Source organism: Loxodonta africana, chromosome 15 (assembly GCF_030014295.1).
Source record: "Loxodonta africana isolate mLoxAfr1 chromosome 15, mLoxAfr1.hap2, whole genome shotgun sequence".
Lineage (NCBI taxonomy): Eukaryota > Metazoa > Chordata > Mammalia > Proboscidea > Elephantidae > Loxodonta > Loxodonta africana.
The window spans coordinates 26,604,183-26,624,922 of record NC_087356.1 but is presented as its reverse complement, the minus strand read 5'-3'; the positions used below and the strand labels follow the sequence as shown (position 1 = coordinate 26,624,922).

The 20,740-nt window shown below is 42.7% G+C and overlaps 1 long non-coding RNA gene across 2 annotated transcripts in view; it reads right to left on the bottom strand.

Annotated features, from left to right (window-relative positions):
• Positions 1 to 20,740, bottom strand: part of LOC111751574 (uncharacterized) — a 160,753-nt gene that overhangs the window by 39,528 nt on the left and 100,485 nt on the right. Inside the window, exon 1 of one of the 2 annotated variants that reach the window (XR_010317950.1) lies at positions 10,626 to 11,039. The exons of the other annotated variant lie outside the window; for it this stretch is intronic. This is a non-coding gene — a long non-coding RNA (uncharacterized LOC111751574). Of the gene's footprint in view, positions 1 to 10,625; positions 11,040 to 20,740 lie in introns of those variants that run through there. 2 annotated transcript variants of the gene reach the window in all.

Genomic DNA, 20,740 nt, shown 5'->3' with positions numbered 1-20,740 from the left:
CGCTTTTGCTAATATACCATGTGCCAAGTATATTGCAATGTGATGTACGGATATCACTTCATCAGGCTCAGGGGGGTTAGATAATTTTTTTTTTTTACTTTTGTGTGTGCGCTTGCGCATGCTTTAGGTGAAAGTTTACAGAGCAAATTAGTTTCTCATTAAACAATTAATACAAAAATTGTTTCGTAGCATTGGTTGCCAACCCTGCAATGTGTCAACACTCTCCTCTTCTCCATCCCAGTTTCCCTGTTGCCATTCGTCCAGTTCTCCTGTCTCTTCCTGCCTTCTTGTGTTTGCTTTGAGGCCCACGTGCCCATTTAGTCTCGTATACGTAATTGAACTACGAAGAACGTCCCTTACATGTATTATTGGTTACCCTATAAACCTGATTAATCTTTGGCTGAAGGGTGAACCTCAGGAGTGACTTCAGTACTGAGTTAAAAGGGGGTCCGGGGGCCATACTCTTGGGGGTTTCTCCAGTCTCCGTCAGACCAGCAAGTCTGGTCTTTTTTTTTGTGAATTTGAATTTTGTTCTACTTTTTTCTTCCACTCTGTCCTTTTTTTCTGTCCAGGACCCTTTATTGTGATCCCTGTTAGAGCAGTTGGTGGTGGTAGCTGGGCACCCTCTAGGTGTTCTGGGCCCAGTCTGGTAGAGGTTGTTGTAGTTGTGGTCCATAAATCCTTTGGACTAATCTTTCCCTTGTGTCTTTGGTTTTCTTCATTCTCCTTTGCTCCAGCCAGGATGGGACCAGTAGTTTTACCTCACACGTTTTTAAGACTCCAGACGCTACTCACCACAGTCGGATGTAGGACATGTTCTTTATAAACTATGTTATGTCAATTGAGCTAGATGCCCCCCGCCCCCGAGACCATGGTCCCCAACCCTCATTCCCTCAGGGAGTTTGGATGTGTCTGTGAAACTCCTGTGACTTTGCCTTGGTCAAGTTGTACTGACTTCCCCAGTATTGTGTACTGTCTTACTCTTTACCAAAGTTACTACTTTATCTCTTGTCTATAGCATTTTTTCTTCCCCACTCCTACCCTCCCTCATAATCATCAGTGATTGTTTCTTTCTGTGTGGAAACCTTTTCATGAGTTTTTTAAATAGTGGCTTCATATAGTATTTGTCCTTTTGTAATTGACTTATTTCGTTCAGCATAATGCCCTCCAGATTCATCCATGTTGGGAGATGTTTCACAGATTCATCATTGTTCTTTATCATTTCATACTATTCTACTGGGTGTATGTACTACAGTTTATCCATTCATCTGTTGATGGGCACACAGGTTGTTTCCATCTTTTTGCAATTGTGAATAACGCTGCAAAGAACATGGGTGCACACATGTCTATTCATGTGACTGCTTTTATTTTTCTAGGATATATTCCTAGGAGTGGGGTTGTTGGATTGTATGGCGTTTCTATTTCTAACTTTTCAAGGAAGCACTGTGTCATTTTCCAAAATGATTGTACCATTTTGCATTTCCACCAGGAGTGTATAAGAGTTCTAATCTCCCCACAACCTCTCCAACATTTGTTATTTTCTGGGTTTTTTTTTTTTTTTTTTGATTAGTGTCAGTAGTGTTGGGGTGAGATGGCACCTCATTTTAGTTTTGGTTTGCATTTCTTTAATGGCTAGAAATCGCGAGCCTTTCTTCAAATATTTGCTAGCCACTAGCATGTCTTCTTTGGTGAAGCGTCTGTTCATATTCTTTGCCCATTCTTTAATTGGATTATTTGTCTTTTTGTTGCAGAGGTGTTAGATTTTCCTGTAGATTTTAGACATTAGACCTTTGTTGAGTATGTCATAGCCAAAATTTTTTCCCCAGTCTGTAGGTTCTCTTTTTACTCTTTTGATGAGCATAAGTGTTTAATTTTTGGAAGACCTCAGAGAGGTTAAATAATTTGCCAAAAATCACTCCTTTGGAAAATGGCGGGACTGGACATTGAAACCAGGCTCTTTGACCCCAAAACCTATGTACCGATCACCCTCTAGGATTCCTGGGTTGTGCAAATGGTTAACATACTTTGCTGCTAACTGAAAGGTTGGCAGTTTGAGTCCACCCAGAGGCATGTCAGAAAAAAGACCGGGCAATCTACTTTCAAAAAATCAGCCATTGAAAGCCCTATGGTGCACTGTTCTACTGGGACACATATGGGGTCACCATGAGTCAGAGTAGACTCAGCAGCAGCTGGTTAATCACTGTCTCCCCTGCCTCTCTTTGACCATTCAGCCAGACCCCTTCTTGTGACACAAAGCATCTTAAGTGAGGGAGGCTTGTCGGGGGCACCTTGCAGCCCATTTCTGGCCCAGGTCAGCTTCACACAAAAGCTCCTAACACTGGCTAGGGAATATTTTTGCAACCTCAAGAAGACAAATGAATGGGACCACCTTGCATTTCCTTAACTCTTTTTTCTTATGGACCTCAGGTGCACAATCGAATAATTGCAGTAATAGCAATCTTATTTTATGGCACAGTGCCATTATTGGTTCACACATTGTTGTTGTTGTTAGGTGCCGTCAAGTCGGTTCCAGCTCATAGTGACCCTATGCACAACAGAAAAAAACACTGCCCGGTCCTGCGCCATCCTTACAATCGTTGTTATGCTTGAGCTCATTGTTGCAGCCACTGTGTCGATCCACCTGATTGAGGGTCTTCCTCTTTTCCGCTGACCCCGTACTCTGCCAAGCATGATGTCCTTCTCCAGGGACTGATCCCTCCTGACAACAAGTGCAAAGTATGTGAGACGCAGTCTCGCCATCCTTGCTTTTAAGGAGCATTCTGGTTGTACTTCTAAGACAGATTTGTTTGTTCTTTTGGCAGTCCGTGGTATATTCAATATTCTTCGCCAACACCACAATTCAAATGTGTCAATTCTTCTTTGGTCTTCCTTATTCATTTTCCAGCTTTCACACACATATGATGCAATTGAAAATACCATGGCTTGGGTCATGCGCACCTTAATCTTCAAGGTGACATCTTTGCTCTTCAACACTTTAAAGAGGTTCTTTGCAGCAGATTTACCCAATGCGATGCATCTTTTGATTTCTTGACTGCTGCTTCCATGGCTGTTCATTGTGGATCCAAGCAGAATGAAATCCTTGACAGCATCAATCTTTTCTCCATTTATCATGACGTTGCTCATTGGTCCAGTTGTGAGGATTTTTGTTTTCTTTATGTTGAGGTGCAATCCATACTGAAGGCTGTGGTCTTTGGTCTTCATCAGTAAGTGCTTCAAGTCCTCTTCCTTTTCAGCAAGCAAGGTTGTGTCATCTGTATAACGCAGGTTGTTAATAAGTCTTCCTCCAATCCTGATGCCCCATTCTTCTTCATATAGTCCAGCTTTTCGGATTATTTGCTCAGCATACGGATTGAATAGGTATGGTGAAAGAATACAACCCTGACGCACACCTTTCCTGACTTTAAACCAATCAGTATCCCCTTGTTCTGTCCAAACAACCGCCTCTTGATCTATGTAAAGGTCCCTCATGAGCACAATTAAGTGTTCTGGAATTCCCATTCTTCGCAATGTTATCCATAGTTTGTTATGATCCACACAGCCGAATGCCTTTGCATAGTCAATAAAACACAGGTAAACATCCTTCTGGTATTCTCTGCTTTCAGCCAGGATCCATCTGACATCAGCAATGATATCCCTAGTTCCACGTCCTCTTTTGAAACTGGCCTGAATTTCTGCAGTTCCGTGTCTATATACTGCTGCAGCCATTTTTGAATGATCTTCAGCAAAATTTTGCTTGTGTGTGTTATTAATGATATTGTTCTATAATTTCCACATTCGGTTGGATCACCTTTCTTGGGAATAGGCATAAATATGAATCTCTTCCAGTTTTTTTTTTTTTTTTCCAGTCAGTTGGCCAGGAAGCTGTCTTCCGTATTTCTTGGCATAGACAAGTGAGCACCTCCAGCACTGCATCTGTTTGTTGAAACATCTCAATTGATATTCCATCAATTCCTGGAGCTTTGTTTTTCACCAATGCCTTCAGAGCAGCTTGGACTTCTTCCTTCAGCACCATTGGTTCCTGATCATATACCACCTCTTGAAATTGTTGAACATCGACTAATTCTTTTTGGCGTAATGACTCTGTGTATTCCTTCCATCTTTTTTTGATGCTTCCTGCATCATTTAATGTTTTCCCCATAGAATCCTTCACACTTGCAACTCGAGGCTTGAATTTTTTCTTCAGTGCTTTCAGCTTGAGAAACACAGAGCGTGTTCTTCCCTTTTGGTTTTCCATCTCCAGCTCTTTGCTCATGTCACTATAATACTTTACTTTGTCTTCTCAAGCTGCCCTTTGAAATCTTCTGTGCAGTTCTTTTACTTCCTCAATTCTTCCTTTTGCTTTAGCTGCTCGACGTTCGAGAGCAAGTTTCAGAGTCTCCTCTGACATCCATCTTGGTCTTTTCTTTCCTGTCTTTTCAATGACCTCTTGCTTTCTTCATGTACGGTGTCCTTGATGTCATTCCACAACTCGTCTGGTCTTTGGTCACTAGTGTTCAATGCGTCAAATCTATTCTTGAGATGGTCTCTAAATTCAGGTGGGATATACTCAAGGTCGTATTTCAGCTCTCGTGGACTTGCTCTGATTTTCTTCAGTTTCAGCTTGAACTTGCATAGGAGCAATTGATGGTCTATTCCACAGTCAGCCCCTGGCCTTGTTCTGACTGATGATAATGAGCTTTTCCATCGTCTCTTTGCACAGATATAGTCAATTAGATTTCTGCGTGTTCCTTCTGGCGAGGTCCATGTGTATAGTTGCTATTTATGTTGGTGAAAGAAGGTATTTGCAATGAAGAAGTCGTTGGTCTTGCAAAATTCTATCATTCGATCTCCGTCATTGTTTCTATCACCAAGGCCATATTTTCCAACTGCTGATCTTTCTTCTTTGTTTCCAGCTTTTGCATTCCAATTGCCAGTAATTATCAATGCATCTTGATTGCATGTTCGATCAATTTCAGACTGCAGCAGCTGGTAAAATCTTCTATTTCTTCATCTTTGGCCTTATTGGTTGGTAGGTAAATTTGAATAATAGTTGTATTAACTGGTCTTCCTTGTAGGCGTATGGATATTATCCTATTACTGACAGTGTTGTACTTCAGGATAGATCTCGAAATGTTCTTTTTGACGATGAATGCAACACCATTCCTCTTCGAGTTGTCATTCCCAGCATGGTAGACTATATGATTGTCTGATTCAAAATGGCTAATACCAGTCCATTTCAGCTCAGTAATGTCTAGGATAATGATGTTTATGCATTCCATTTCATTTTTGACGATTTCCAATTTTCATAGATTCATACTTTGTACATTCCATGTCCCGATTATTAATGGATGTTTGCAGCTGTTTCTTCTCATTTTGAGTCATGCCACATCACCAAATGAAGGTCCTGAAAGCTTTACTCCAACCACGTCTTTAAGGTCAACTCTACTTTGAGGAGCCAGCTCTTCCCCAGTCATCTTTTGAGTGCCTTCCAACCTGGGGGACTTATCTTCCAGCACTATATCAGACAATGTTCTGCATCTATTCATAAGGTTTTCGCAGTTTTTTAATGCTTTTCAGAAGTAGACTGCCAGGTCCTTCTTCCTAGTCTGTCTTAGTCTGCAAGCTCAGCTAAAACCTGTCCTCCATGGGTGACCCTGCTGGTATCTGAATACCGGTGGCATAGCGTCCAGCATCACAGCAACACGCAAGCCCCCACAGTACAACAAACTGACATATATTTGTTTATTTCTAAAAAAATGAAAACCCACGGACCACCACCCAACACAAGAAATAGAACATTGCAAATAACTTACAACTACTTATGTTCTTTCGCTACCCTGTCCCCTGACTCCTTCACAGAGTAAGCAACTATGCTGAATTTTGTGTTTATCATCCCCTTACTTTTTTAAAAAAGTAGTTTTATTGCATATATATATGTGTTTAAACATAGTGCTTTTTAATTTATCTGTATTCAAACTTTGGGAATTATGACTGAAAAGACCAGAAACTTCTGGGATTTCTTTTTTTTTTTTTCACTCGAAATTATGTTACCAAGATTCATTTGTGTCGTTATTGTCTTTGTCTTTTCTTTGATTCCATCGTCAAAAACAAAGAAACAAACAAGCTTATCAACATATTCAGTATAAATCTTGAATTTGGTTTTCTTCTTAAAAGACACTTCTAAGAGTGCCTTCGATGTGGATCTTTCGTTGGTGGTCATCTGACCCCTTGTCTAACTAAGAATATTTTTATTATCCTGTTTGGCTGGATATTAAAGTCTTTGTTCAAAGTTTTTCCTTTAATACTTTAAAAATATTGTTCAATTATCTTTTCTTCTCTGGTGCTACAGTTCAGAAATCTGATATCAATGTTTCTGGCTCCATTGTTGTTGTTCACTTCTTTCTCTCTGGAAGCTTTTAAAATATTCTCTCCATCTTTGATATTCTTAAATTTTACTGTAATGTACCTCCGGGTAGTTTTCTCTTCCCTTTCCTATTTGTACTTTATTGATCCTTTTAATCTGAGATTATTAATTTTTTTATTCTGGGGAATATATTTTTATTATTTCATCAAAAATTTTTTTCACCCCATTTATATATTTATCTTCTTCTGGGACTCCTATCTTGATATTAGTAATTCTACTTCTATTCTTCATATTCCTAAACTTTTTTTGTGCGTATTCTCTTTCTTTATCCTTTCCTGCTACCTTCTGGGAGGCGTCCTTAATCTAATCTTCCAATTAACTAATTTGTTCTTCAGCTGTATTCATTCTGTTATTTATCTATCATGTTCTATACTTCAACTATTATATTTTTAATATATTTCCATTTGGTACCATTTAAAATTTTTTGTTCTTGTTTCATATTGCATATGTTATTCCCTAGTTCCCTAAATGTATTTAGCTTAAACTTTTGGTTCATTTTTCTAAAACATCTACTTCAGAGGAAATGTGTAGTCCAGTTGTGATTCTTTTCTTGAGGTGGTGGCATTCCCTCAGGAGTTTAGTTATTTTGGCACATCTTTCTCAAGAGGCCTCAGTTACTGTCTGAGAATATGTGCTAGAAAAAGATGAAGGAATACCATACCACAGTCACAGGGCAGAGAGCCCCAGGCAACTGTTTGCCATCATACCACAAAGCAACTTCTCATGCCAAGGGGCAGTCTCCCTGGATGTAACCCATCAGCCTGAAGTGGAAGAGGGGGAGGAAAGAGTGCACAACTGTGCTGAACCTGTTTTCCCCAACTACTTCCTCCAGCGGAGTCTGTCTTCTGCCTTGACACTACTACCCTTGTGGACACCTGCATGAACTCCTCAGCCACTGTCTTCAAAATCTGAAGTAAGGGGCACAAAATGCTTGTGCCAAAGCAATGTAAGTGAAAGGTAAGAGCAGACTTTAAACTGAATTTTTCACTAATTTAATCTCTCATTGTCACCACCAGCCTCCTGCCATCCTGGCCCTTTCCACCTACACCCAACACACCAATTCAAAACAAACTTCAGTCTCCCTGGACATTCCTCACATTTTTTGTCGTGGTGGTGCTGGTGATGGTTGTTGTTTCTTCGATTCTGTGTTTCTCTCTACAGGTTCTCCGGAGCTGATAGGCAGGAAGGAGTCATCATGCCCATGAATATTTACATCTTGGCAGAAACCAGAAACCTTTATTTTTACCAATTCTTTGTTTAGGTTCTCACCTTGCTTCTATCTGAGCATTCTTGTAAAACAGAATATCTTTAGTTCCTTTGTTATTTTTAAGTGACGTTCCCCTACCCCATCTACAAAACTAAAACATACTTAAAAAGCAGAATGCTTGAAAAGCACACAAGAACACAAAGCAAAAGCCATCTGCAATCTTTCCACCCTGAGATTTCTCATGTGAATAGCTCAATGCTGATGGATCCTGCCACGCCCTCCAAGAAGATGGTAACAGTGTACATGCCAACCAGGCTTTGAGGCTGCCTATTTCCTAACATCCCTTATGAATGCTGTAAAGGGAAACCTGTGAGAGCTGGAATTCAAGGGGACAGCCTTGTTTTTTCAGGTCTTGGAAGTTTTCCGTCTTTGATGGGAAGCAGTCATCACTTTCCTATCACTCCCTATTAGTGGAAAATGTTTAGATTTCCTTCTCTGACAGGTTTCTGCCTTACACAGGTTCCAGGTTTCACAAGTTTTACTGTATATTATTGACTTTTTTAAAGTCTTGCCAAACTGATGGTGCGAAAAAAAAAAGTATTTCCCTGTTGATTCAACTTATAGACCCAGATCTTCAGAATGTTTGGGCATTGTTTTATATGTTTATTGGCTGCTGATACTTTCTTCTGTGAAATGCTCATTCTTACTCTTTGTTCAGCTTACTTTTGAATTGTTTGGTTTTTTTTTTCATTGATTTGTAGGATTTCCTTATAGCTTATTAATATTTATCCCACTGTATGTGGATCAAATATTTCCTCCTCTAGAGTAGAAGGAAGATGACTTTTGTTTAACTGTGTTTATGTTGTTTTTTTGAGAATGCAGATGTTTAGAATTTCTATGTGGTTGAACCTTTCAATATTTTCCTTTAATTCTTCTGAGTTTTGCACATTGCCCGGAAGGGACTTACCTACTCCACAATTTAAAAAAATGAAAGCAAAAAAAATTCTCCAAAAGTTATGAATAAACACTTCTCCAAAGCAGATATGCAAATGGCCAAGGCCAATAAGCACATGAAAATATACTCAACATCATTAATTATCAGGGAAAGGCAAATCAAAGCCACAATGAGATACCACTTCACATTCACCAGGATAACTATAATAAAAAAGATAGGTAATAGAAAAAACTGGATAAATTGGGCCCCTCATACGCTGCAAAATGGTGCAGCCACTTTGGAAAACAGTCTGGCACTTCCTCAAAAGATTAAACATGGAGCTACCATATGACTCAACAATTCCAGTCCTTGGTATATACTCAAGAGAAATGAAAATATATGTCTACATAAAAGCTTGTATACAAATGTTTACAGCAGCATTATTCATAATAACGAAAGAGTGGAAATAACCCAAATGTCCATCACTGATAAATGGGTAAATAAAATGTGGTATATTCATTCAAAAACCTAAGAACCCACTGCTGTTGAGTCAATTCCAACTCATAGCAACCCTACAGGAGAGGATAGACCTGCCCCATAGGGTTTCCAAGGCTGTAATCTTTACATAAGAAGACTGTCGCATCTTCCCCCCGTGCAGCTTCTGGTGGGTTCAAACTGCCGACCTTTTGGTTAGCAGCCAAGCGCTTAACCACTGTGCCATCAGGGCTTCTACATCCATACAAAGGAATATTACTTGATAATAAAAAAGAATGAGGGGCTGATTCATGCTACAACGCGGATGAACCTTGAAGACATTATGCTAAGTGAAAGGAACCAATCACAAATGATCACATATATGATTCCATTTATATGAAATGTCCAAAATAGGAAAATCTATAGAGACAGAAGGTAGATCAGTGGTTGCCTAGGGCTGGGGAGAAGGGTTAGAGGGAAAAGGAGAGCTACTACTAATATGTTTTTTTGGGGGGGAGTGATAAAAAAAAAAAAAGTCCTAAAACTGATTGTAGTAATGGTTGCACAGCTGTATGAATATACTAAAAACCATTGAATTGGACACTTTTAACAGGTGAATTGTACAGTACATGAATTATATTTCAATAAAGCTGTTATTTAAAAATAAAACTCATATTTTATTCTAATTTTTATGGGATTTGCTCTATAAATCTTGAAATCATATGGAGTTAATGTTTTGTGTAGGGTGTGAGGAAGGGATTTTTTTTTTTTAGTTGGGTAGTTAGTTATTAGTCCCAACTCCATTTATTGCATGAACTATCCACTTGGCACCACCTAGAAATGAAACTTTTATCATATACTAAATTCTTAAATATATACCATTCTGTTTCTAGACCCTGTATTCAGTTTCCTTGTCTATTTGTCCTTGCACCATATTGCCCAGTTTTGATTAGTGTAACTTTATAGAGTACTCTGTGTCCAGCAGAACAAGTCTTCTCATTCTAAAATCATTCTCATCATTTGCTCTTCCGAATGAACTCTAAAACCAAATTACATTTCCTTAAAAAAAAGAAAAAAAAAGGAAATTGGGAGAAAGGGGGTAAAGGGGGGTTAAAGGTTATACCACATTGATTTAGGGTAGGGTTGCACAGCTAGTTATTGTAATTGCTGTCAATAAGCCGTACACTTGTCAAAAGTTGAATTGGCAAAAGTTGTGTGAAAAAAAGTGTTTTTATATCTTTTAGTGAAATCTATGGAATTCTTTACAGGTCTTGAATATTTATTGAGAAACGTATGGTTTTGGTTACTGCTGCTAGTAAGAGATAACGTCGTTTCATTTTCTAAGGATTGTTTACAACATATAGGAAAGCTATCAATTCTTATATGTTTATCTTCTATCTGGTCACCTTAGGGCATCCTCATATTATTTATAACAACTTTTCAAGTGAGTCGTTTGTATTTTTTAGGTAGATGTATTAGCTAGAAATCTTTATATTTTGAGTGGAAAACAAATAAAAGTAAATCTGCCTTAAGTGAAAAGAGAATTTATTTGATCTCAGGATGGAAAGTTCAGGGGAAAGACTGACCTCAGCAGAACTTGGTTTTCCTCCTTCTCTCTCTTTGGCTTTTAGATGTGTAAGATTCATTCTCAGGCTCTATGTGATTGCTCATGTGGCTATCACCACAACCTTGGTTCCCAAGGGCATGGAGTATGTTGATTGGCTAGGCCTGAGTCACATGCTTGACCCCAGGATCTGAGGGGGGAACTTCATTCAGGTTATATGGATCCTCAAGTGAACTCTGTAAGCTGTTACAGAAAGAAGAGGCAACAGATGCTGGAGAGACAAATAATACATTTTCAATATGAAGGCAATCAAATCATCTGAAAATAATAGTGTTTTCACCTCTTCGTTTCCAATATTTATGCTATTCAGTTTTTATTTTCTTTTGCATTGTCTAAGATATCTGAACTACTTTGAAATATAGTAGTGATACTTAACTCCCCGACTTTAATGGGAATGTCTATAGCATTTTACCATTTGGGATAAAGTTTGATACTCTTTACCAAGTAAAAAAAAAAAAAAAATCACTCTAAGTTCAGCTGACTAAAATTCTTCAATTAAAAATGAAAGTTGAATTTTATTAAATGTCTATTGATATGATCATGCATTTCTCTCTTTTATTTATATAATGAACTACATGAATAGACTTCTTCATATTGTACTGTTAATGCATTTCTGTCAATTGCTTTCATAATGGGGGAGCGATGAACAGAATATGTTTCCTTACAGGAAACAACAAGTAAGTTATGGCATTTTTTCTACTTCAGGAGAGAGATTGTGGGGTCTGGGTTTGGTAGACACCTATAGAGGGCAAATATGTGCAAAGAATCAAGGATAGGTCAGCTGGTTGTATTGTCAGGCCCAGGCACTGACTGAAATCATGTTAGAGGCAGGTGCCCAGGATAGCCAACCCACGAACTTCTCTTTCCACATGACCTATTAGGGAGGTCATGGGGGTAATGCACAGAATCAAAATATGATGAAAGGGCAGAGGCACTCAGAAGACAGATGAGGACACTGAGGCACGCAGCCAGTGACGTGCCTACAGTTATTCAGGATTTAAGCCCAGGCAGTCATCCTCCAGATCTTGAGCTCTTAGCCAGTCTGATTGATATAATGCCCTGGAGGCTGGCCTGTACTGCTTAGAACAAGGGTGATAAATGACTTGAAAGTACTGAAAAAGAGGGAACAAGCCCCTTCTCCTTGACAGGATCTGAGGCTTCTTCTGGGTCACAGGGCCCTTTTCACCAGGATTACCTGCCTGGTCCCCTCTGATATTTCTGCCTAAATATGTTCTCAAAGATCAAGTCTTCCTATTCTCGTACCACATAGATTTTTCTAGAGAGGGAGAGTTTGTAAGAAAAGAAAAATTATATAAATTCCAGCCAGACTCAGGCTGGGAAAGGATTGGCACCATCACAAAGTTCATGCAACTAACAGCTCTGTGTTCAGAATGGACATCAAAATGTGGAAACTCACAGGGCTTTGGTAACCCCTGAAAAGCTGGTTTGTCTTAGATACAATAGAGGGAGGCTGAGTAAACTGGGTACAAACCTCAGTAATAACTTAAGACAATGTTGGAAGCTCTTGGGATTAACCAGCTCTTCTCAACCAAGAACAGCATTGATTTTGTAGGACTATTTTATATGTATGGGGAAAATAACATTCATCCATGCTTTTGGTGAAAACTTATCTAGGTCCTTCTGTGTGCAAGGCAGCCCCTCAGCTGTTGGGTATACAGTGGAGAACAGAGCAGGCCTGGTCCCTGAATTTCACAGTTTACAGCGTGGCAAAAGAGATAGATAATAAGCAAGAAGCAAATTTCAAATTCTGCTATGAAGGAAAAGTGTGCTGTGGGATGGGAGAGAGAGGTGCATGCATGGAGATGTCAACAGTAGGAAGAAGCCATTCATACGAAGAAGCAGGACAGCCACAAAATGGGCTAAGTCTTGGCAGTAGGAAGGGGTTTGGCTTGTTCAAAGAACTAGAAGACCTGTGTATCAGGAGCATTGTGTGCTGGGGTAGAGGCCTGTGAGATGACGCCGAAGACATATCAGGGCCAAACCATGAAGGTTCTCTCTGGCTATGTTAAGGAGTGTGGATTTTGTTCTAAGTAAAATGTAACACCATTGAATGTGTTTTAGACAGGCAAACAACAGAATCTGGTTTTTGTTTTTTAAAAAATTACTCTAACTTTTATATGTATAATAGACAGAAGAGGGCAGAATAGGAAATAGGGAAATTTGTTAAAGGCAAATTCCCAGATAAGAAATTACAGAAGCTTGAACCAGGATGTCAGTGGAAATAGAGAGAACTAAATGGATTAGAGGTGGATTTTGGAAGAAGAATCAACAGAAACTCTCCATGGAAACAATGTGGGCAATAAGGAAGAGGGGGAAATCCACAAACACTCCCTAGTTCCTGGATGAAGCAACTTGTTGGATGGTGATACCATCTTGAGATATGGGAAAGCCTGGAGGAGAAGTAAGTCTTGCAAAGGTAAATTAATGGTTCTATTTAATGCATGTAGAAATTAAATATTTACCTTTTCAAACTACCTCTACTTAGGGCCACATACTTTAGAGCTTCATCTCTAGAAAGACCCTACGCTGGTGGGGTGGTATGAGCCCTACAAGTCAAACACACCAAGGACTCTGGAGCACAGGAGGGCCCTAGAATGCCTCATCACCTACTCTTTGCCCTAGCCTCACAATGACTGTTCGCCAACTGCCTCATGGGGAAGAGCCCAAACACCCTCACCACCATTTCTCCATCTGGATTGGAGGAAGGAGTTGGCCCTGGGAGTGTCTCCTGGCCTCCACTGGAGAGCTGGATCCCAGAAACATCCTCCCCCATGCATCAGTCTTCTTCCCCTAAATGTTTCTCATCTCTCCAGATGGTCTCCAGATACCCCGCGCCCTCTCTTCTGGGTGCAATCATCATTCCCAGGGTCAGTCCAGATCCTTGGATCCCTCAATCTAGGGAAAGCCATGAGTCTATCTGTCATCACCCACCCCCACCGGAGACTGAAGAGGGCAGAGAGCCAGGCCAGTGGGCAGAACACATCTGCATCGTCTTGCTCAAGCTCAGCTCTTCTAGTTAACCTGTGGAGAAGTCCAGCTGAGAAATCTACAAAAAACTCAGGAATCACTAGTTTGAGCCTTCAACCATCACATACACAATCCCACCCTCATGCATGCCCTCCTCATCATCCCCAACTTAGTTCAAGGGCCACCTGTTTTCGGAAGCCTTCCTAATTTCCAGGCAGAACCAGTCACTCCCTCCCTTCTGCTTCTTTGACCAGACTACAATGTCAGCATTGATTGAACCGAAATGTAGTGACCTAGTCATTTGTGTCTCTTTTCCATTAGGCCTGTGCTGTCTAATATGGTTGCCACTGATCACATGTGGCTATTTACACTTAAGTTAATTAAAAGTTCAATCCTTCAACTGCACTAGCCACATTTCAGGTGCTCAATAGCCACATATGGCTAGTGGTTCCCATATTGGACAGCACAGATTGAGAACATGTCCACCATTGCAGAAAGTTCTATTGAGCAGCACTGCATTAGTCTAAGGGCTTCCTTAAAATCTAACTGAGTCAAATTCACCTTTGTGCCCCTGGATCCCTGCATAGTACCCAGAACAAAGAAGATGCTAACTAAGTGGGTTGAATGAGAGAATGAAGTCTGGACACCAATATCAAGAGGAACATAGGCAGCCTGTATGTAGCATGTTTCAAAGAGAGGATCAGGAAAAAATATACAGTAGGTGAAAGGCAGAGAGGACAACTCAGTGTGTGGCAGCATGGTCTTTCCTTTTCTTGAGACACTAGGATGTTGATGTCAATGCCCTCCAATAGAACAATTACGGCTGTGCATAACCACACAGAAGTGCCCATTCCTACCAATCTCTTCTCCACATCACTTCTTTTCGCCTCTCTGCCAATCCATGCCCCACCATTGTCCTTGCAAGCCCCTGAGTAGGCTCTCCTATTCATCTCCAGCTGGTCCCATTTTCTCTGTGGCTTGCCCAGCTTTCTTCAGGACTGCACTGAGGGACTCCATTTAGCATCTGTGATCACTGTCCATTTTTGTGCTGAAGTGTATATGTCTTATATCCAAGATTTTTCTCTTTCCATTAGGCTGACCAAGGAACCCCAGAAATGAGGCTCCATAACACCTGGGACCCTCAGGGGCAGGAACTGTATTTTACTGATCAGGATGGGTAGGAACTCCCCCAAAACTAGTGCCCATTTCCTCACCAGGGAAAGGATTTATAACGGAGGGGTCATAAGGTCTGACTAACTAGCAACTTGTCCTCCATGGCAGACAAAAAGCAAGTAGTTAATGAAGTTGAAGATGACCCTGTATCTCCTCCACAAACTCAAGTGAATTTTAAGCATCAATTTCTCCTCAAGGCAGGTAGCAGGCCCTGGGAAAAATGGGGGACGCAAGACTGAGCTTTGAGGATTTGAAAAGCTGAATCTACCCTCCTCCACTTCCTTGCTGTTCTTGTTTTCCTGTATGAGCTTGTCTTTGAGTACCTTGAGCCCATCACCTTCTTTTGCTCTCTGAAAATACATGCCTCTTCCTGGCAGTTGGATTGGGTAGTCCTGTAGCTCTGGTTTGGCTCTCTAAGTGTTCTTAACTAACCCTGGAGTTATCTGTGCATTCACTTCTTTATAGAGATGGTTCTAGCATCAGGAAGGGCCCTTTAGCCCTGGGGTCTTAAAGTCTTGCTCTCACCCTGGGCCCATTTCTCTGTGGCCCCCTGGAATCATTCTGGAGTTTATGTACAAGGTTGGTGGTAGTACAGTTCTGTACTGCCCTTGAAGACAGTTCAAATTCTTCCTCTACCAAACCTGGGCCATTCTCATCAATAAATCCCAAAGCCCAAGATGGGAGCCCCACGGAATCCAAGGTTGTGGAGGGTGATGTAGTATTTGCAGTGTCCTCATTCACTCTGTCCTTTCACTGGGCTTTCAATGCCAGCTTCTTTTACCCAAGCACCACCCCTTCCAGGTGACTGTAGCTGCATTCTTTGGCCCCTAAAAAAGAGTCTAGTCCTCAATAGCTCATCCTTGTAACCTATGCCCCATGTACTGTCCCTTCGTATTGATTCTGGGTGGCACTTCTTATATTAAAGGGCAGTCTTTTATAATTATCATTTATTATAATTATCATTCATCATCTCAGCACCTGTACAGGAACACACACCATCTCTGACGAGGCTTGTTCTTGCACAGTGTGGTGTGAGAGGTCTTGAGAAAACATTTCTTATCTTCAGATGTGTTTTAATGTTTTCCCATTAGATTCATTCCCTTGGATTGAACCTTGCCTTCCCCAGGCCCTTCTTTTAAGTTGCTTTTTAAATTTCTGCCTCCACTCAGAGCCTCCTCTTGAGGAGGGCACAGAGGGAGAACTTTGTGGATGCCAGATGACCTCTGACCTTCCCCACGAAAGAAAAGTGGGAGCAGGTAACTGTCCTAAAGACTGTCCCTGTGCTCCTCTTCCCTCAGTTGACACGTCTGAGAGTGTAGACTGTCTTTCCCATGTTCCAAAGGAGGAGAAGAGCTGGAAGTCATCAGGGTGTTGTTTTTGCCAGTGGAGCCCTTGAAGTGGAGACAGGAGAAAAACAAACAAGCTCATGTCATCTCCCCAGGGCCCTGGAAGAGGCCCCTTTCACAGCCAGGAATGTGACAGGGGATGAAGTCAGCCAGGAGGCTGCCTGCAGAGGGAGGGGTACAGGCAGCCGTTGGACTGAGGGTAGGAGACCCAGAGCTGGGGATGGGACCAGAGTGGGGGGGATCTTTGCCACCCACACCCCAGAGGAAGGGCATTGAGCTAGCCAGAATGAGTGGTACCCTGAGGCTGGAGGGCCCCATGGCAGAGAAAGAGGGTGAATCTCTGCAATGCCACTTACAATCTATTAAAGGCATCTAACAGATTTTCTCTGGAGGCCGCTTTAGTGGTATACATGAGGCAATAATTATACCAATTGGTAAGGAAAATCATAACCAGAAGAAAAAGAGGGTCAGAAGTAGGGACACAGAGAGAAAAGAGGGTACAGGGAGGAGGCAAAGTGCCAGAGAAGGGAACCAGATTTGGGCTGAAAAACAGAGCCTAGAGAAAGGACCAACTGGGAGAGACTCGAGGTTATGCTAAGCTTGACCAGCTGTCTGAAACCAGGGGAGCACTGACAGGACCAAACCCGACCATCCAGGCCATGCTGCTGCTGTTTCAGGAGCCTTGACCAGGAATCACATGACGTGTTCCACCCTCATCTCTTCAATGTGGGGCCGGGGCCACCACCAGGCAGCCCTTGACCCAGGCCTCATTCTCAGCCCACCACAGTCCCTAGGAACCAGGGAGAGAGGAGGCAAGAACAAGATGTGGGGTTTCTTTACACATTCTCCTTCCTCCTCCAAACCATGCATTGAAGGTCCCCCAGACCACAGCCATCCCCTTGAGACCACAGGGCTCTGGCCCAACCTACTCTTCCTTTCCCCACCCCCGATCCATTTGATAGAGTCTAAGAAGACCAATTACTAGAAAAGAACATTGTGGTTGGTAAAGTAGAGGACAGCAAAAATAAGGGAAACCCTCAATCAAATGGATTCACACAACAGCTGAAACAATGGACTGAAACATTCCAACGATCATGAAGATGGGGCAGGACCAGGCAATGTTTCTTCTGTTTCCATGAGTCAGAGCCAACTGAACAGGAACTAACAACAACAAGGTGGTTCTACGCTCTAACCCCTGCTCTGGGTCCCTGGCCATGTGAATGAAGATGGGTTAGAAGTCACCAGAGCTGGCATCAGGCCTAATTCTAGAATCAACTCTCCTTGTAACATGAGGCTCACACTGAATGGGTCAGGTACTCCATTTGCCTATTTGTAAATCCCAACTCCTCACCTCACAGGCACGGTGGGGGGTTAACATGAAATCACGGTGGCCAGAGCACCCAGGAAACAAAATTAAGCAATTTGAAGCATTCTGAAGAAGGGCCTCGCTTTGGGGATCTTCTGCTAAAAATTATGAATCTTTCACCAACCTGAAATCAGACTGTCAGAGCTTATCTGGTCCAACTTCTCAATGTATAAATGGGGAAACTGAGGCCACCTAGATCAAACAGCCTGTCTGTGTTGGTTTTGGGGTTTTGTTGTCATTGCTGTTGTTGTTTTAATTGCTCTAACTTCTAGGTGTGAAATAAATATGAGAGGGTAGCATAGAAATTAGGGAGACAAGTTAAAGGAAGGAAGTGTATGTATGGGGAGAACCCAGCCCATCATCTGGCAGCCTTGACCTTGTGCCTGCAGTGTGATAAATGGGTTCTGCCTTGTACCAAGACCCAGTTCCCCAAGTCTGACACTCCTCCTTAAGAACCTCTTAGCTTTCCATTCATTTGGAAGCCCAGGCCTGGGACTTGCTCTTGCTTCTCCTCACAGAGGCCCCAGTACTTCTCCATCTCTGCTCCTATGGCCAGAACTCCCTCCCTTCTCCCAGATTCCCTGATGTCCCCTGCCTGCCTCTCCTCCTGAATACCTGATCTCTTACTAGAATGTGAATCCCATGTGGGCAGGGATCTAATTTTGGTGTCTCTTGTTCACTGATGCATCCCAAGCTCCTCAAGAAATGCTAGAATAAGGGGAACACTCAATTTTGTTGAATGAATGAGAGACTGTGCAGAGGCCTGGATCCACTATAAAAGAACTGGTGAGAAAATGGAGCCCATTTCTCCACTGATAGGAAACAGACAGGAAAAGACATTGTGGGGTAAACACCTGCTGGCTTTCCTCCTCTGTCCCCCACCCCCCACAGTTTGCAGCCTCACCAATGTTTCCAAAAGGCACCAGCCCATCACACAGAGGACCACTTCCCTTTACCAGACAAACTCCTGTAGCTCCTCACTGCCTGGTTGAATCCTTCGGCCTCTTCTTCTCTTCCTTGGTGCCCAGAGTCGACCACAGCCTTGTGGATGGTTCCCCTGGCCCTTCAGGACACAGGCTCACCATCCATACAGGCTCCATCTGGCAGCTCCTTCCTCCTAGCCCGTGATACGGGTGTTTATGGGTAACTCCTATCTTGAGGTTGGCCCAGAGTAGGGGAGGCCCAGCTGGGCCCGGTTCCCAAAACCTATTGAATATTGTCAAGGGAGTGAATTTCTCCAGCCTCCCTTATATGTACATCCCCAGCTCTGCTGCCCTAATTCTCTCTGCACATCCTAGCACGCCTTCCACTTGCTGACTTCCTAGAGGGTCCAGATCCAACATCACTTCCCCGTGCCTCCACCCAGAGCACAAGGAGGCCACTAACTCCTATGCTGGATTCTGGGTCCCAGGGAAGGCTAAGACCTTGTGTTCCTCATTGCATTCCAGGCCAAACTATGGGAGGAGTGACAGGGAGGCCACCAAGGTGGTCTGGGCTCCCAGGAACGGCCTGGTTCCTTTCTCACACCCAATTCTGACCTCCTACCACCTCTAAGCTTTTTGGCTCCAAGTTGCCTGCAGGAATCTTGGCCCAAATCTTCACAACCCCTCCTTCCGTCTCCTCCCAAGGCCAACTTATTTTCTCCCTCCGAAGCAGGGCCCTGAGCACCCTCACTCACCCAAGAGACTCCTTATCCCCCTGCCACTTTTCTTTTCTGTCCCTGAAAAGTATCCCACTGACACAGAGATTTTAACAAGTTCTAATGAAGCTGGAGCCCCAAATTTTGACCCTCATTTAAGGGGTGTAACCTCTGCACTGTTCCCTTTACCTCACTACAGACAGACTCATAAACCAGGGCCAAACCCAGAGACTGACTCCTAACCATGACTCAGGCTGGCCCCCTAAGCCTAGCCTCAGACTTCCCTGTCCTGCACAGGTTGATTCCTAACTGTGATCTTCACCTGACCTCAGTGGTACCCTCACAATGACCCTAAACACCCTCCTTCTTGAGTGTGGTATGTGAGAAACTTAAGAGACCAGATGTTTAAGGCCTCTGGTGACCCTGCTCACAGCCCAGCTTGGGTAGAAAAGGGCTGGCCTCCCAAAACTCACTGTTTCACAGAAACTCTTCCGCAATCAGGAAGAGCTCTTTGGCTCTGAGACTTAGAGGCCTACCCTCACTCTGTGCTCGTTTCTCCTTAACCCCATTTCCTTGTGTGAAGCTTATGCACAGACAAGTGACAATTATTCCTCCACAAGAACCTGGGCCATTCTCATTGACAACCCCAAAGCCCAAGATGATGTCGCCATTGACGCCAGGGTTGAGAGGGTGATTGTCTTGGTTATCTAGTGCTGCCATAACAGAAATATCACAAGTGGCTGGCTTTAACAAAGAGAAACTTATTTTCTCACAGTCTGGTAGGTTACAAGTCCAAGTCCAGGGCATAGGCTCCAAGGGAAGGCTTTCTCTCTCTGTCGGCTCTGGAGGAAGGTTCTTGTCCTCATTAACATCATAGAGGCAGGATTTACAACATATAGGAAAGTCATACAGTACCGGCAATCATGGCCCAGCCCAATTGATACACACATTTTGGGGGGGACATAAGTCAATCCAGGACATTGATGTAGCATTTAGTGTCCTCAATCATTCACCCTATCCTTCCACTAGGTAGGCTGTTAACACCAGCCTATTTTATCTAAACACCATCTCTTCCAGGGAACTGCATCTGCACTTCTCTCCTAGGCCTCTCTTAGGACTCTGACACTGTTTAGATCTCCAGGGGTTTCCTGGGGTCTCTGAGCCCTCTCTCCCTTGACCCTCACCTGGATCCCCACCAGCACTCCAAGTCTCTCTGCCATGGGAAGTCTCCTCATTCATATTTCTCTCAACCCTGGAGACGATGTGGGCTTCTGAAACTCTAAGTCATGGCCTTGTCTGTCTGAATAAATTTGGGTCTTTAGGGGAATGGGTCCAAAGAAGGGCTTCAAGGGGGCAAAATGGGAGTCCCTGGCAGTATTGAGTCCAGAATTGCTAGTACAGCCCTAGATGACCTCTGCTTTAGCCATCCCTTCAGCCCCTTCCCCAGCACACAGTAACCTTATAAATGAGTTCCCTAGGGCTGGTACGGAAGCCCTGGTATTGTAGTCATTAAGTGCTACAGCTAGTAACCAAAAGGGCGGCAGTTCAAATCCACCAGGTACTCC